The 15,931-nt window shown below is 37.0% G+C and overlaps 1 protein-coding gene across 1 annotated transcript in view; it reads left to right on the top strand.

The window, feature by feature from the left end:
• The first annotated feature begins 660 nt into the window (after positions 1 to 660).
• SULF1 (sulfatase 1) overlaps positions 661 to 15,931 on the top strand; it is a 221,401-nt gene continuing 206,130 nt past the window's right edge. Inside the window, 2 exon segments of the mRNA XM_043979491.1 lie at positions 661 to 944; positions 3,243 to 3,338. The gene's annotated coding sequence lies outside the window, so the exon portion shown is untranslated.

Genomic DNA, 15,931 nt, shown 5'->3' on the forward strand with positions numbered 1-15,931 from the left:
CCCAGCACTCTTGGAGCAAAAGCTTTTTACAAAGAGATGTCTGTGAAAGAAGCAAAAGATAAAAAGCAGCCTTTATCTCCAAGGGGGGAAAAGATACTATTTTGCATGTGTAGAAATGAAAATGATGTTCATTTACTATTTGGGAAGCACAGTCTGTGATTAACAGTACAGACCTAATGCAGGAATAGAGATTTGTGCTTTTAGCACTCTTGCCCCCCCCTCCCCCTATTCCACCCCCTTTTCTTCCAGGAATGTTGGAGGCAGCCCCAAGTTAATCAGAGGAAGGTAGGAGTTTGGATTTCAAAATACAGATGTCACATTTCAGTGCAAATGACCCCTACATTAGCTTTATCAGTGTGTCCAGATGAATCTTTTATCTTCTTCAGGGAAAAGTGCCTCACTGAGGAGATTGCCCCAAATAGACCAGCAATAAAAGATTGTTAGGGGTTTTCTCCCACTTCTGTGCATCCTACTCAGGGACCCGGTGGTCCCTCAGGAATATAAGGAGTTGTGAAAAGTAACACAACTGGTCACCAGAATAATTCACTCCCTCTACCTTCTCTTTAGCACCTCCCACTTCTACTCTTTTTATAGCCCTCCTTTCTCTCTCCAAATCTCAGGTTACTTTGCTGAGAGTTAGTTCTCAGACCTATAGTTTCTGTCCTGGTCTCAGCCTCCAATCCTTAAGAGACACCCAGCCCCAGCAATTGGATTGGGCAGCCTGTCTTGACACACCACTGTGCTGAGTGCTTGAGGACGTGTTTCAACAGATGGTTGGGGTTAGTGTGTGTCATCACATTCGAGTGGGGATTAAGAGAAGGAAGACTGCCTTGCTGGAGCTGTGTGGTCTTCTCCAAGTGTGAGTTGCAAGCAATAGAACTCTAGCTTTTGGAAGAAGGCGAGGAATTCATTCCCAGCAGCTCCAAGAAAAGCAGTTTGTTCAGGTAAAGTAAAAGACATTGGATGCTTTTTCCCCCCTAGCATAGTTTTGAATGGAATGCTAGCGCAGCACACTTGTCAAGCCAGTTGCTACGGTCTTATCAATGCTGCTTTTGTATGGCTGACAGATAACAGCGAGCGGAGCTTGAAGCGTGGCTGTCTTTAGAGAGCTAACACTCCTAATGCCACGCTTTGGAAGGTGTAGGGCGGAAAATGGGTTTGGGAGCGGTGCTATAACCACTCAGTGTTCCCTTTCGAGGACCCCAACGGGGCTGAGCACCGCCGAGAAAAGCACAGGGATGGCCAACAGAACGTTTGTCCTCTTTGCAGAAGGAGGACTCAGATCACTTTTAAAGTTGTACTTGCAACACTGGGTATGAAGATTCTAGTAACACTCCACCACAGATCTACTGGCAGGGATGGGGATGCTTTCTGGGCTGATTTATGCAGTGGGGATTCTGTCTGACTCATCACGGAACAAACCATAATGTTTTTAAAGTAATTTGGAGGTGACTGTAAAGTGTGAGGATTCCTTTTCAGAGAGCGCGGGCTGGGCTTCAAGCTGACTGGGGGGTAGATAGACTGGCATAAAAACTACATTTTTAGAATTCAAAGAGAACCAGGAAAGGAGGAAGTAGCAAAAGACGATTGAACAGAGCCCTGCCTCGCAGCTGCAGTGGAGCAGATGGATGTAATTCATTTGCAGATCTGTTTGTGAAAGTTTTACAAGTCATTGAAAACTAAAGTAGCATCACTGTAATGGGTCATTAAAGTCACTACATTTATAGGTTTTAAACGGGCTATCTGAAGTGTTAATTAAATGGAAATAGATTTTCCGGCTTTGGTTCTAAAGGGAGAGTCTTAATTATCATTTTCTCTTTGCAAATACCTGGTCAGCCGGTGCTTAAGCTGTTTAGTTTCTTAGCTTCATTTATGCTGCCCAAAGCAAATATACATATATATGGAATTGAATAAATGCAAAACTTTACAAACTTGAAATTTTCTATACTTTATAATATGGTTTCCTCAAAGAATTGCTTTTTTAAACAGGTACTGAAGGGTGGTGTTTTTTCCATTAAAATAACATGCGGAGTGAGAGTTCTTAATTTTTTTTTACAACTCTTTAATTGTCTTTCAAAAGTATGTTAATTCTCATTTATACCTGTGGTGTTCATGAATTATTGGTCTTACAGGACTCTCTTATACTTGCAAAAGAAACCTAACACTGTCTTCACCCCCTTGCAGGTGAGAGATTCTATAAATAATACTGTATATAATCCATTCTGAAATAAGAGCTGTTTAGTAGGTTGAATAACAGGATTTATGCCTGGTACTTTGTGATTTTTATATTAGACCTTGTAAAGGTACCTATAAAACTATGTTTCAAGATTCATCTCTTCTGGCCCTTGGACCAAGTTATTCTTTTCTTTAAAAAAGAAAAAGAAGAAAGGAACATGGTTCTTGTCTGGCTCTTTTAGAGATAGTTCTCAGCTCATATTCACTAATCTTCTTTGATGAGAAAATATTTTTCTAAATGGTCATGTAGTTATTTCTAATATAATATTAGACAAATCCGAATCATATTACATAAGCAAAATGAGACTAAAGTTCATAAGCTGAACTCTTTTGGAATTCTAGTTATTCCATTTATGCTGGAACTGGAGCTTTAAAAATAAAATTTTTTAAATGTTACACAAATTCTCTCCTACTGTCTTAGTTTCTAAAATACAAATTGATTTAGTATTGAATGGAAATTATTTGTTATCATTATTGTTATTGTTGTGAACATGGCATTATTTTAAAGCAACATAAATATTGCAGGAAACAAGTGAAATTCCTCAAGGCTAATTAGTTTTCTCCAGTAGATAATGTCTGATCACATTCAAATCTGCATAAGGTGCAGTCAGAGGAATTTGAGCTGAAAAATACACAGAGCAAAAGGCCCTCTGCTCATCAGAAGACTGCTTTTTCAAAAGGCACATTGTGATATGGTAGAACTAAAATAATAAGCTTAAGAAGGACAGAGGAAATGGTGAGAAACATTAATTCACACCTTGAAAAGGCAGGTTGTGGTCAGTTTGTTTTACTTTTTTTTTTCTTTTTCTGGGATGGCCTTATCTAAACTAATTGGAAAAGACTCTCTCTTCAGTGTAAAAAGGGGGCCAGTTCTAAAGATAATGCCCATAGGGTAATCCAGCTTCTGGTCAAAGTATAAATCTACTCTTCCAGATGGTAAACATTCAGAGACATATTTATGGTGACTTCTACATACCTCAATTTGACATTTGGTTTCTTCCTGACAGCACTTGTGCTGACAACCCACATGAAGTTCCCATCAGCATCTTAACAGCTGTAAAAGTGTTCATGTTCATGCTCGCAGGATGTCCCTCTTAGCCAAGGTAAAAACAATTTGATGGGAAAATATATGGGTCCATACTGTTGGTATATTGTAAAACATATTGATAACTATATGCCTGAATAAATGTTAGGTATTCTAGAAATAGAAATAACAATAACTGACGTTAACATACTGCTTTAAAATTTGAAGAAAAATATACAATTATATACATTATCTCATGAGCCTATGAGGTAAGTTACTGGAAGGATTTTTATTCCTCTTTTGCAAATGAGGAAACTGAGGCTCAGAGATATTAAGTGACTTCTTTATGGTTGTATAGCTAGTATCAGAGATGGGATTTGAATCCAGGTAGTTCTGAATCCCATAGTATCCACTATGGTCTACTGCCTGTCAAGCAATCTGAAAACTTGATGGAAACTTTCCAAAAGTTAAAGTGTGTTCATTGTTTATGGTGAATTCAAATTTTAGTTGAACAGTATAGTAAAACATTCTAGACTATCTCTAAGATATTGATCATCTGTTGTGGAGTCCTTGTATAGGGACTACTCATGTGAAAGCTGGAAGTTTTTTTCCATGGATGCCTCTGGAGAGAGGTGACTTTGGAAGATATTTGCTTATGTCCACTTTCAGGAAAATTGTATAAACAATATCATACAAATTTGTCAAACCTAAGAAACAAGAGATTGATATGAGTGGGAACTAAGTATAAAGCAGGGTTCCTTAATTTTATTATATGCTAGTTTGTGGCTTGACAAGGGATTAGTCCTTTGGCAATTTCATATTGGAGGTAGTAGAGTTATTTAAAAAAAAACCATAATGTAAAACTTCTGTTCCTAATATCTATGTTGTTGGCTTTACCCAAAGGAAGTCCCATGTGGAGGATGGAAACAGTATTTCAGGACTTTAATAATTCTTATTAAATGTAACATAAATTTATTTATTCAGGCAAGAGAACTTATTATCATTGAAGAGTAGAATTAGAAGCAACATTTACTTGTCTTGATATGGAATAAATTCTATATCCATATTCTAAAATAGTATTCACTTTTAAAAACATTAATTGGAAGGGAAAATGTCTTTAAAGTGAATTATACAGGAATTCTATCCTACTGGGTCTTAGCATCATTGATTTAAATTTGGAAAAGAGCTTGTAGGTCATCCAGTTTCACACTCTTATTTTATAGATTTGAAAAACTGAGGCCCAGAGAGATTATGGGACTTGCCAAGTATGATCATTTCTAAGAAGGTATTTTGGAGAAAAGATTCTATCCAAAGTTTCTGTTTATGTTATACTTTGAAGACTTTCAGACAAATCTCCATTATTTATGGCCAATTATCTTCTTTCTCACTTTCCATATCCTAGCAAGTGACAAGCCTATTGGCCCATTCCTTTTAGTGCCTCTCACTTTTATCTCTTCCTTTTCTATTTCTACTACCATCCTTCCCATCCATCCCTCTACATGGAGTCTTCATCCCTTAATCCACAGATTATTTTGATAGCCTACTAATAAGTCTCTCAGCCTTCACTTTTTTTTTCTTTCCAAACCATCCTGTAAATAGATGCCAAAATAATCTTTTAAAAATTCACTTCTCTCATATTATTACCTTGCTCAGGAAATCTCAATGGTTCTCTATTACCTATAAAGTGAGATCCAAACTTCTTAGCCTGACCCTCAAGGCCTTCCACAATCTAGTAACAAATCTCTCCTTTGAAACCCTATCTCTAACTCAGGGGTCCTTTGCTCCAGACAGACTGGTTTACTCAATGTCCTGCCTCCAAGAGCCTTGTTGATGCAGTTCCCCTCCCCCACACTCCTTCCACATCTGCTCCTTCCCTTTTCTCTTCTTTTGTAAACACTAACACCTAGGTCCAATCTCACTTTCACCCTGAAACCTTCCCTGACTCTTCCACACCAGCAATTTTGCTCTGATCTCCTAGCATTTACTATCTGCACACAATCATAAACCCCTCTCCTCATTTGCTTTGTATTATTATTTTGTCTTATTTGTGTGTGAGTCCCTTCAACTAGATTATAAACTCCTTGAGAACAGAAACTGTCCTACATAATCCTATATATATATATATATATATATAAAGTACTTTAATAGTAACTTGTTGAGTAAATTATTCAATTTGGGAACTTTCCTTCTTCAATTACCTAATATAAGGCCATTTCACTTGAGCTCAATAGTATCTCTAGCTCTGCATAAGAAGAGAGAAAAAAGGCAAAACTCATCTATTTTACTTTTTCACATATTTGGTAATAGGTTTATTTGAAAGAATTTTAAATTATTACCTAAAATGAGGTTTGGGGATGCTCTCTTTAAAACTCATCTATCCTTGTCATCCCCTCTTCCCACAGACAATTAGAAACGACACATCCTTCTCCCCCCAGGAGTCAAATTTCAAAGCATCAGTGGGTATTGTAAAACACCAAAATGAATGAAAGCATTAACCCAATTAATATCAATCATAGATTCCATCATTTCTGTGCACCTTTCATTCCCCCCTTGCCCAACCTGCCTTAGCTCCTAAAAAAGTCAACTTATTGAGCATTTGGGGATTTGGGGCAACTGAGTTAATGGACTAATAGATAGGATGGTGACAGTTGAATAAACTTCACTGAGAGAAAGAGAGTGCCCGGCCCTGCACCAAAGGTTAATGGAGAGCAGGAGCTCAGCCCCTGTGCTGGGATGGAACAAAGAAACAGATCAGTGGACGCTCAGTGGGAGATTTCATTCACAGGAGGGTCATGTGGCCCTCTTCCTTCCTCTCCCGCACACTTTTTAAATAGAAATAATAACTTTGGAATACATTGTGGAGAGTCAGGTCAAGCTTCTAGAAGTAATTGGGGAGACAAGATACCATTTAGACAAAATAAGGAGCCTAAACTATTGGACCATCCTTCCCATTCAAACTGCATCTAATGAAAAGTTTTAAAAAAAAAAGATCTGCTCACACACTTGCCTATTCCCTACCACTAGGCCCACCTTCAAATATCTAATCTTTTCTCTGTGACAAAATATTCCCAGAAGAACAGCTGAGTGGAAAATTGTATTTTTAAAAAGCACCAAATACCGTGGAGTCAGTGTCCCAGAGAATGCCCTTCAGTACTGGTCTGTTTCCATCCTTGCTCTAAGATTTTTGGTAAAGGTCAAAGAAGATGCAGTTTAGCCTAGTCTACCTTGAGTCATTGTCCTGCAACTGTTCTCATCCAAAGGCATAAACCAGGAGCATGGTTAACTGGAATTAGTTTGAAGCTAAAGGGAAAGGCCATGATTTATTTATTTATTTATTTATTTATTTATTTATTTATTTATTTATTTATTTATTTATTTATTTATTTTTAGTGAGGCAGTTGGGGTTAAGTGACTTGCCCAGGGTCACACAGCCAGTAAGTGTTAAGTGTCTGAGGCCGGATTTGAACTCAGGTACTCCTGACTCCAGGGCCGCTGCTCTATCCACTGTGCCACCTAGCCGCCCCTGGAAAGGCCATTTTGATAGAGGATTTGCCCATTGTGGGGAGGTCTTTTATTGACATTACTTCTCCTAAAGCTCGTAGGATCTCAAAATCAAAGTGCTAGAGCTAGCAGCTTTGAGCTTATCTAGTCCTTTTACAGATGAACTATGCTCAGAATGGTTAAGTGGCTTGCCCAAAGTCACAGAGGTAATGAGTGACAGAGCTACCCAATTTCTCTGACTCCATATCCAGCTCCCTTTCTATTGCTATGCATTTATATTCCTGTTACCAAATATCATTTTTAATTTGGTGAAGAATGCCTTCTCATATCATGAGTTTCCCATTTATTTCTAAGTGCAGAGTCAATTAGTTGAGGAAAAGTATTGGTGAAGTCTTCAGTTTAGCTCTTACTCTTGTTAAGGGCTAAAATTCTAGCTAAACTGTCTAAAATATCTAATGAGTGGTCGCCAATAAATTATAAGCTTTAGCAAGAGTTAGACTTTTAAGCATTTATTAAGGAGAATAAGAATTTGGTAAAGAGAGAGAAAGGCCTACATTCATCTATCTATTAAAGGGAGAGCACATTTCTAGCCCCGCTCTCCACCAGCATCCTCAGGAAAAGAGAGCCAGACAGAGCGCTAGTCTCTTCCTTCTTCCTCCCACTAGCCCGCATCACTTCCTTTTCCAAAGAAAAGACTCCTGGTCTTGCCCTCAAAGACCTCCACTTCATGGGTGGAACTCTTCTACAGTAAGTCTCCAGCAGGTGGCGTCATTCTAATCGTTACACTCTGCCTACTTTCTGGTAGTCATTGGTCTTCACTTCTATTTTTCTTCCCTCTCTTATCTCCCCCCATATATACTTTTGAATTTTATTTGGCTTAATATTACATATTGATCATTCAATAAGTGTGTATAGAGTGTTTGCTCTGTGAAGAACATTGTGCTAGACACAAGGGGGAGACACAAAGTTTAGGTAAGACATTCCTGATTTATGAAACTTACAGTCAGATAGAGGGAAAATGACAAATTCAGAAACAACTATGATGCAGAATAATATAGAAGGGCAAGGGAAAGACATATCATGTGTGTGAGTTAGCTGCACTGTATAGTCAATGAGGAACTTTGAAGATGAACAGGAGATGTTATCAAGGAACTGTATGATAGGAAGAGAAGATGAGGCTGATCACATGATGAGGACCAGAGAAAATAAGTAGACCTGGATTGTTCCACTGTTATCTTCACAAATGTCGAAAGTAAAGGTCTCCAGAATATTGATTAGACCTCCTGTGACAAACTTTTATGGAAGAAATAGAAGAGTCACACTGGATAGGCAAGAATGGATGGGTTGTGATCTGCATTTTTGAGGGAACTTCCAAATCACAGCTGCATTTCAGTAAGTAAGCTAGGTGGCTCAGTGGATAGAGCACTTGGCCTGGAGTCAGGAAGATCTGATTTCAAATCTATCCTCAGACACTTACTAGCTGTGTGAACCAGTGCAAGTCACTTAACTTCTATTTGCCTTAATCTACTGAAGAAGGAAATAGCAAACCACTCTGGTATCCTTGCCAAGAAAACCCCATGGACAGTATTGTATTGGTGGACTGTGGTCCATAGGGTCTCAAAGAGTCAGACATGACTAAACAACAACATGAGAAAGTTATAGGCTAAATGCTTTGTTTGGTCTGAGAGGATAATGATCATTACGCATTAGGGGATTGAGGAAGATCTCAGAGCCAGTGATGTTGGAAGGGGGCTTTAAAGGGATGTGTAAAATATCAACAGGTTAAGGAGGGATAGAAAGAACTCTATGCTAAGGAAATAGAATAAGCAAAGGCATGGACATGAACAATTCTGAAGGGATTCAGGAGAGTCTAAGGAGTCTGTCTTGGCTGAAATGCAAAACATATTGAGTAGAGAAGTATGAGATAACATTGAAAAGGTTTAAAATAGTTGTCATGAGTCTTTTGGAGGAAATATATGATATAAACAATAAGTAATAATACTGATGAGTGATTTGTAATATGTAAGCATGAGAGGCAATGTGACATAGAAGAAACACAGCTGGTCTCAGAGTCAGACTTGAGTTCAAATGACTCCTCTGAAACCTACTGGCTCAGCACCCTAGACAGCTCTATAAGTCTATAAGTTGCAAAATGACTGCTGGCCTACATTGCTAGAGTTTCCCCAACACTCATGGAAACATAGTCCATGTCCTCAAATGAAACAATAACAAAAACCTAAGCATAGACATGCCACAACCTAAAAAAGATGAATTGGTTAGAGAGAATAGGGAAAATACATTCAGCAAAATACAAAGCGGGGCAGCTAGGTGGCACAAGTGGATAAAGCACCAGCCCTGGATTCAGGAGGACCTGAGTTCAAATCTGGCCTCAGACACTTGACACTTACTAGCTGTGTGACCCTGGGCAAGTCACTTAACCCTCATTGCCCCACAAAAAACAAAAACAAAACAAAAAACCCACAAAGGCAGTTTTACTAGAAATAATGCTATAAATGGACAACTGGATGCTAAATTTAGACCTAGAAGGAATCGTAGAGCTCATCTCATTTTTTGAATGAACAACCTGTATCCCAAAGAAGTGAAGTGAGTTGCCCAAAGTCATACAAATACTAAATGGAAGCACAAAATTGCAAACTTTGATCTTAAACTGAGTGTTGTTTCCACAGTGCCCCACTGCCCAAGATATTGTAGCAAGATTTTATGACTTTAATTTAGAGTTTTGCTGAGGAAATTTTAGACTGAGTATAATTCTCTAGGTGTATATATCTCTTTCACATAAATGTAAACAGCATTATTTGGACCCTCCTGCCATATGATCTTAGGTGGTTATGTCTTAGCTTCCTGACTCTGTCATGAATTGTGTCTCTGGACTGCATTATTTAACTCTTTAATTTTTTTCTTCTATAAAAATGGAGTTTAGAGTACTTGCTCTTTCTCTGTCATAAAATATAATGCCAGAGATGATTAAAATGTGGTTTGAACTCCTGAAGGAATACTGGAACTACTCTCTTTCAAGAGTTAATAGGTAAACCAAAGCATTTATATATGCTCCCAGTAAAACATAAGCAAGGACTGTTTTAAATTACTTGCAGCACCTATTTTAGCAGAGGGCCTTGCACATCCATGGTATGCAATTAAATAAATTAATTTCATTATTTGGGGAATAATTATTTCATTTATTAGTGGAAAAAACAATAGGAAAATATCACTGTTAGCAACCTGATAGTTAATCTTTTTTTTTCTTGGACAGGTTTTTTTTTTTTCACTGTGCAATTCCAGCTTTTTATGCTACCAAACTATAAAATTAAGATTCATCAGCTTCAGTATGTCACCCCTTGAATAGAGGCCAAGTTCATGATTTTTGTTATAGCTCATGGGTCATATCTGCTGTACTTTCAAGGAAGGTTGAAAGGATGCTGTAGGATAATAGCTATAATAGAGCTCTAGCAAGTATGAATTAATTACATTGAAAATTCTGATTGATCACTTGATTTGGTATTGTGCATCTATGTATAATATTGTCAGATATTTTTTAAATGCCTTCAATTTTATTTCATTACTATGGCTAAACTGTCCAACCACTGTTCTGTAATATGTCCTGTTAATAGAACCAATGTCTATTTAAAGCAACCCTTCACCTGCCAATAATCAATCTTCCTTAGAACAGAAGGTCATATTAAACCATTATGTTTCATACTTCATCATGAAGCTCTCAAAACCTTAGCTTTTAACTTTTGGCTAATGAGAGATGAGCTCCAGAGAAGAAATGACCCAGATTCCCTATTTCCATCTTCTTAAGAGTTTAATACAAGAAAAAGCCAAGAAAATGGTCTGATCCATTCTAGATGTAACAGAATAATGAAGTTCTCTAATGGATGTACAGTACAGATAAATAGAATCACATACAGAATGCTTCTTTTTAGTCATGACAATTTTTCCCCATATGCCATATCTGTGCACAATAAGTGGAGGTTCCTTCTCTTCCTGGTCTGCTATAAATGACTTTTTTCCCCATTTTAAGGAGCTGTTTAAATATTCTATAACTACAATGACAGTTTCACTGAGATAAAATTTTAGAATTAGACAATCAAGCTAATCTAATCCAACAGGCATTAATTTAGTATTTATTATGTGGGCTCTGAGTATATAACAACAAAATGAAAAACAGGACCTAACTTCAAGGACATGGCATTCAACTGGAAGGATATAATGTAACATGTAAATGGTTGTATTATCTATGAAAACTTATGGATAGAAGAAGGTACTAATAACTAAGTGGATAAGGAAAGGCTTCCCATAAGGAACTGGAGACTGGGATTAGTCTTGAATGAAGTTAGGCATCCTAAGTGGTACAAGTAAGAAGGGAGAGTATATTTTAAGTGGTACATATCATGAGGGAACATTGGGAACTTTCTGGAAAAAGCACAATTCAGTAGATCATATGTCAAGTTGTAGGAATGAGTTTAACCCAAATGTTGAATGAATGTGTGAATGAATGAAAAAAACATGTATTGAGTCCTTACCATAAGTAAATGAAAGAGAAGCTGAAACCATACCAGAAAGGGATTTAACTGGTAAGCTAGATATTAATACTTTATTCTAGAAATAAACAATGAACTGTGTTGTGTTCAACATAAATGGTTGGTACGGAAGCAGAGATACTAGCCTGTATTTATTGTCAAAGTGGTATGCCTTCAAGAAAGGCACTGAAAGGAATGAACGGGCAGCCTTGAATCAAAATCTTTGTACTAATTTAGTCTTAATGTTTTCTCTCTTGTTCACCTCTACCACATCCTTTTCGAATCATATTGCTTTGTGGTTGGAGGTCATATTTTGCCCCACCAACTTCCTCACAAAGAATAAATAACCACAACAGAAACCTAGCTGCTTAGAAAACATTTCATCTTTTCCAAAAATATTCATTTAATTTTCAAAATATCTTCAGTTGAGATTCTTTCTTGAGATGATGCTTCATTTTTGACAGTGCTTCCTATTAGAAATTAATTGGGAAACAGGAAATGTTTAGAAACATACTGATAGTTTGATAATTTTGAATATTTCTAGAGAAACAAATTTATTTCAAATTTTAGATGAGGCCTTTGGTTTTTACTTCATCCAACTGGATTTTTTGAAGCATTTTCCCCAATTCCTGCATAAGGAATATTAGTCTGCTATATTTCATTTTTCATTTAAAATCCAATGGACTGAAACTGAGCCAGCATTTCCTGAGATAAGTGTTTTATGGTAAAGCAAAGAACCAATAAAAGTATTATATATCAATACCATAGCAAAGTAAGAGAAAAAAGTAAGCTGAAGTTAACCTAGCAATCTTCTTTCACTGTCAGATATAAAACCAGTTCCTTTTATCTAGTATCAATGAAGATGAACATTCTTATCTCACTACAAACTTGAATGTTGGCACACACCCACTTCCTGTTGTAATAGTTTAAATTCAGATTTCTCAGGATTCTGTCCCATACTGATTTAGTCTTTTGATCCTGTCTCACTAGTGCAAGAGCCTTCTTGGATTTGAGAAGTATGGTTCCCCTAAGAGAAGGTAGAAGAGAATAGAAGTTGGAGAAGAAAAAATTGGAATGGTAGAATGGTTGATGCCCAATCTCTCAAACTCATTACTAAACTGAGCAATAATAAAAGATGTCATCACATATGGATGAAAGGAAGTCCCATAAAGGAAAGCAGGCATTTTTTTTTGTCATGATGTCCTTTTGCTTTGGTCATTAACCTTTCTGTTCCTACAGTATGTGCCTTTTTATAAATGCATCCTGGTTTAGCCTACCCAAACATGGACTCTAGCAATTTGCACATAAAAGGCATTTAATAAATGTGTATAATATTTTAATTAGCTAATATGCCAGAGGTAGTGATCAGCATGCTACAGAAAGAGTTAAAATACAGTTTCTTGACATGAAGAATCATCTCTAATATTTTTACTAGTCCTGATAATTCTAGTGTGTGTGCTTGTTGGTACTGTTTAATAAAATAGAATGTGTTATCTTGTGAGTAGAATGCAAGCTTCTTGAGGGCAAGGACTGTTTTTGTTTTGACTTTGTACCAGGAGCTCCTGACACAGTAGCTTGTACAGAGTAAGGACTTCTTAAATACTTGTTGGATTGGATTGGATGCTGTTTGCTTGTTTGTATTGACAGTTGAATATCTAGTACTGTCATTACCAAGCAGAAGCTTTCTAAGTGCCTATTTCATACCACAATTATAAATTCCTATCTACTTATCAGAGTAAAAATATCCTACCTGAAAAATAAAATAATAAAATGTACTGTATCTTAGATGATCCTGAATAGACATCCCTTTTTTATAGTAACATTACTTTAATGATATATAGTCATACATATATGCACAAATATACATAAATATATATACAAGGTTTTATGTGTGTGTGTATTCAGTCCAACATCCTCTTTTTCTTTTTATCATGGCCCTTCTTGGAGAGATTGGCTTACTTTTTTCCCTATTATATATTGTTGCATTTCCCTGTGAGCATTTGTGCCTATATTAAAAGTTGTCTCACTGGCTGTTGTACATTTGATATCATTAATTAGTGTTTTCCACTCAATTGCTTTATATGGAAGTTAGGTCTTTTGAATTCAGTATTATAAAGAAAAACTGGTTTTGCTGCAAAAACAATCTTTTGGGGCTTGGAGCTTTAGATCTATCAGGAAACCATCCAGTCTGGACAGGGAAGAATGTTCTAGTATAGGCCCCTCCTGGATCTGAAGCTCACATTCCCAGGCTTGGTCAGAATTTGACTGGCCCTGGGGCCAGACCAACAATCCTCTGCCTCACTAAGTCTGGTTCCATATTAATCTACCCTATACAGCTGAAATGTTTCCTCCTTTCTCTTCCCCCTCCCCCAAAAACATTTTCAGTGGCCATAAAGAACACCAGGAAGACTAGGTAGTCTTTTTTCTAGGCCACGTGACAGTTATGTGTTTGTGTGTGTGCATGCGTGTGTGTGAGCATATGTGTGTTTCTATGTGTGAGTTGTGGTGAGGAGATGGTAGCTTTCTAACTGGCCATTCTAATATTTCCTTCCTCCAACACTACTTTTTGCACAAAAAGCAAGGGTGAGAAAAGAGCAGGAATTTCATGAGGAAGATATTGTTGCTATTAGATACCAGACATTCTCCAAATTCATTAAAGGCTATTGGCTCCTCTTCATACAACCAAGCATACATTGACTTCCAAAACGTGATAAATATTAAGTCCAACTTGGGTAAAGAAGTTCTAGATAGAAGTCACTATCTAGAACACTTTCTGCTCTTAAATTCCACATCATTGGTTCATTCACATAAAGGCAGTAACCCAAGATCAAGCCCATACTGTTAACCAAATTTACCATGATCATCAGTAAAAGTATTTGTTCTTAGTCAGCTAGTATTTATTAAGAGCCTACTATGTGCCAGCACTATGCTAAGTGCTGAGGATACAAAGAAGAGGGGGAGGAGTCTTTGTCCTCAAGGAAGCTTCACTTTATGCTTTGCTGAATTTTTAAATTTATAAACCAACCACAACATGGATTTGAAGAATTCTGCAAAACTCTGCAAATATAAAATAAATATATTCATTCAATCTTATAAAGAGACCACCTTGGAAATAGCTGCTTTACGTGCCTCAGGTAAATAACAATTTACACTGTCTAGATAGGGGGGAAAGTATTGATTGTGGTGTTTACCATCTTTTTGTTCTAACTAGAGTAAAAAGCTGACAGATAAATTAAAAAACAAAAAATAACATCTGACTTAAGATTTATTACAGACAAGGGAATGAGTCTATCTTCTGAGGTCCATTCCTACGTCTTCAAATTCCTGCTTGATATCTCCACCTGGATGATTCATAGATATCTCATATTCAATATGTCCAAAACAGAGCTCATTACCCTTTCCACAAAACACAGATCTCCTCTTAAGTTTCCTGGAGGATACAACTATCCTTCTAGTCACCTAGGTTCACATTCCAAACCCCCACTTTCACTCTATCACCATAGTCAATCATTTGTCAAGCCCTGTCAGCTCCATTTCCAGGGGACTATTTATGCTCAATCTCAAAATTAATCAAGAGCAGCAACCTAACATTTATAGTATTAGTCATACCTGTTCAGTCTCAACTGCAGTTTTCATCTTGGACCTGACTTAAGACCTAACTTGGACAATTTGGAAAAGTTCTCAGATTCCCAGATTCAGCAGTTCAGTCTACTTTTTTTTGCGGGGCAATGGGGGTTAAGTGACTTGCCCAGGGTCACACAGCTAGTAAGTGTCTGAGGCCGGATTTGAACTCAGGTACTCCTGAATCTAGGGCCGGTGCTTTATCCACTGCACCACCTAGCTGCCCCCAGTCTACTTCTAAAGAAAGACTAAAGTGGGACAATGGAAAATTGTAGTTGTGTGACGTAAATCTACCTATCTCCCTTGATACTGTTACTTAGCACTCTTTCAAGAATGACCTGTTTTGTGTTAAAGCTGCTAGCTGGTCTAATGATTTAGCCTAGGGTAGCACAAACAATGATAGATGGCCTTTATATGATGCTTTGAGTTTTACCAAGGATTCTCCTACATCCATTATCTCATTGGACCCTCCCAGTAAGAGAGGCATTGAAGATATTATACTCATTTTATTATACTAGTTTTGCAGAGGATGAAATAACCTTCAAAAGGCTAAATGAATTGTTTATGGTGACAGAGTATTAAAGACAAGATTTGAATTCAGGTTTCTTGACACTAGGCCTAGGATTGTTCCTCTTTTTGGAATAGGGATGATTCCCCAAAATACTTTAGAATTTAAGATCAAGAGATCTATTCCAAAATAAATCTACTACTACTACTACTTTTGTTGATAATAAAACCTTCATACTTCCACAGTGCCTTAGCTTCTCCAAAAGTCTGTGGCATATTATTTTTGTTGGGGTTTTGGACAAGTTTTTTACCATAAATTAGCCTTATAAATCACCACTTTTGAGACTAATGTTTTATTCTCTTTAAGCAAGCCAATTATTCAGTCACATAGCATTTTTTCTTTTTCTGTGTTCTTTTTATCATAAAAGTATTTTATTATTTTCTATTTACATGTAGAGATAGTTTTCAACAGGCACATATTATATTTTATTCTCATAATGTT

The sequence above is a fragment of the Dromiciops gliroides genome, chromosome 1 (genome assembly GCF_019393635.1).
Source record: "Dromiciops gliroides isolate mDroGli1 chromosome 1, mDroGli1.pri, whole genome shotgun sequence".
Lineage (NCBI taxonomy): Eukaryota > Metazoa > Chordata > Mammalia > Microbiotheria > Microbiotheriidae > Dromiciops > Dromiciops gliroides.